Genomic DNA, 2,439 nt, shown 5'->3' with positions numbered 1-2,439 from the left:
GCCCAGGTATCCAGAAGAGATACATGCCAGAGGGGGCCCTGGGAAAGGAGCGGGTGGCGGGGCAGGTGGGGCCCCAGCCCCGCCTCCATACCCTTCACTACAGCTCCCTTTTTTTTTTTTTTTTCCCTTTTTTTGTCTTTTTTCATGACTGGCAACGGATCGCAACCCTCAGTGTCGCACCCGGACCGGACCGGGACCAGCAACGGGATCGCAACCCTCGGTGTCGCTCCCGCACCTTGCTCAGCCAGTGAGCGGCCGGTCTGTATGTGGGATCCAAACCCTCGGCGGGAGCGCCGCCGCACTCTCAATCGGCGCACTGAAGCAGTGAGCCACCGGGCCAGCCCAACAGCTCCCTTTTTACCTGTTTTCTGCATGCAGTTTTGCAGATTTCATTTCAAGGAGGAGTATCACATCTAAAAGCATTTGAAAACCACTGGTCTAAGCAGTGTTTCTCAGACTTGAACATGCACAAGAATCACACAAGAAAGCTTTGCAACTGACGAGCAGCATCAGCATTGCCCAGATGCTTGTAGAAAATGCAGAATCTCAGGCCCCACCCAAGACCTATGATTCAGAATCTGCCTTTTAACTGGGCTTCCGGATGAATCATATGGACAGCAAAGTCTAAGAAGCACTGGTCTAGAACACTCTATGGTATATTAGAAAAAGGACCTAGCTGGGAGTCGAGAGCCCAGGGCTCTAGACCCAACTGTGCTGTTTTCCGTGAATGGCTTTGGATTTTGTTTGCCCCTCTAGGCCTTAGTTTCTTTACTAATACAGTGGGAGGGAACTGGATGAGACTGGTTACAGCAAATAAGGGGCATTTCTCATTTCAGCTGATCAGCTGGTAATAGCCATCTAGACCATTATGTTAAAAAGGCTACATATGGGCTCAGTACTGAGCATGTGCCATGACTGACCAGCAATGTCTGCCACGGGTGCGACCAGGGACAGAAGTGGCCCACATGTCTTGCATTTGCCATTCTTGGACTGGGCTGTTGTCAAAGGTTATTTGTTCATTAAGTATTCTTGAGTGCCAAGTGCTACCCTAGAATCGGAGGTACAGTGGTGAACAAGACATCATCCTTACCCTCAAGGAGCCATTTAGTGTGAGGGAGACCAAACCATAAGCAGACAATTATAATATGTTGTAATAACCACTATGAAAGAGGGTATTATAACAGCTTTGCAAAGAGGATCCAATCCAGTCTCTCTGGGATCAAGGAAGACTTCTAGGAAGAAGCAACAACTAAGCTGAAACCTGAAGGATGACTTTGAATTAGCCACAAGAAGCAGGAAGGGGACTCTAGATAGAGGGAACAGCATATGCAAAGGCTCAGAGGTAGGGAAGAGCATGGCAAGTCAAGAATGGTTCCTTTTCAGTGAGCAGTAGTGCTGTGGATTGAATGTCCCCCGAAACTTAATCCCCACTCTGACGCTGTTAAGAGGATGGGAAATCCTATTATGGTAATTGAAAGGTGGGGCCTTAAAAGGTGATTAGATTATGAGGACCATGCCCAAGTAAATTGATTAATCCATTGATGGATTAATGGTGGTCATGAGAATAGTTCTGAGGGCTTTAAAAGGAGTAGTGAGTTAGCTCTCTTAATTCTGCCATTTCGCCCTGTGATACCCTGCATTGCTGTAGTCACCACCAGGAAAAGGCCCTCACCAGACGTGTTCCCTGGACTTTAGACTTCCCAGCCCCCAAAACTGTAAGCAATAAATCTTGTTTCTTTACAAATTACCCAGTTTCAGGTATTTCTGTTATAAGCAATAGAAATGGACTAATACAAGTAGGACACTAGATGGGAGTGGTAAGAGGTGAGTTGGAGAGGTAGTACCAGACCAGACTAGGATATTGAACCTATCCTGAGGTTAAAGGAGAATTACTGAAGGGTTTCAAATAAGGTGGGTGATTTAGTGAGTTTTGCAGGTTGAAATGATTATTTGATCACTGGTGGACAGTGGATTAGAAAGAATATGGAGAACCAGAAGAGTTGGTGCCACTCTAAGTGTGGCCTATCCAGCTGCCAGGGTCCATGAACCATTTGCTACCAGTTCTTGAGATCAGAAGTTTGCACCAGAAGATGCATCAATTGTGTCACTGAGCACACCGTTTAGTGCAGCCAATGTTTTTTATAGCAAGACTTTCCAATGATTTATACCCTGGCCCAAGCCCCAGGTGAGCTCATCTTGCTGCAGGTCAGTACTTCAAGCAGCACTGAATCAGGTGGCTGTGGCAATCCAGGTGGGAGACCCAGCTCGCCCTAGGAGGTTAGCAGGGGAGATGGAAAGAAAATGGGCAGACTTGAGAGAATTATATTAAGTGAAACGAGTCAGGCACAGAAAGAGAAATATCACATGTTCTCACTTATTTGTGGGAACTAAAAATAAATAAATAAATACACAAATAACCGGGTTGGGGGGGGGGGGGGA

The 2,439-nt window shown here is 46.7% G+C and overlaps 1 protein-coding gene across 4 annotated transcripts in view; it reads right to left on the bottom strand.

The window, feature by feature from the left end:
* The window catches only part of SEPT3 (septin 3), a 19,363-nt gene that overhangs the window by 11,382 nt on the left and 5,542 nt on the right, over window positions 1-2,439 (bottom strand). The window lies entirely within an intron of this gene.

This window comes from Galeopterus variegatus, unplaced genomic scaffold, assembly GCF_000696425.1.
Source record: "Galeopterus variegatus unplaced genomic scaffold, G_variegatus-3.0.2 Scaffold55, whole genome shotgun sequence".
Taxonomy (NCBI): Eukaryota; Metazoa; Chordata; class Mammalia; order Dermoptera; family Cynocephalidae; genus Galeopterus; species Galeopterus variegatus.
The sequence above is the reverse complement of the archived record's forward strand: the minus strand, read 5'-3'. Positions and strand labels throughout refer to the sequence as shown.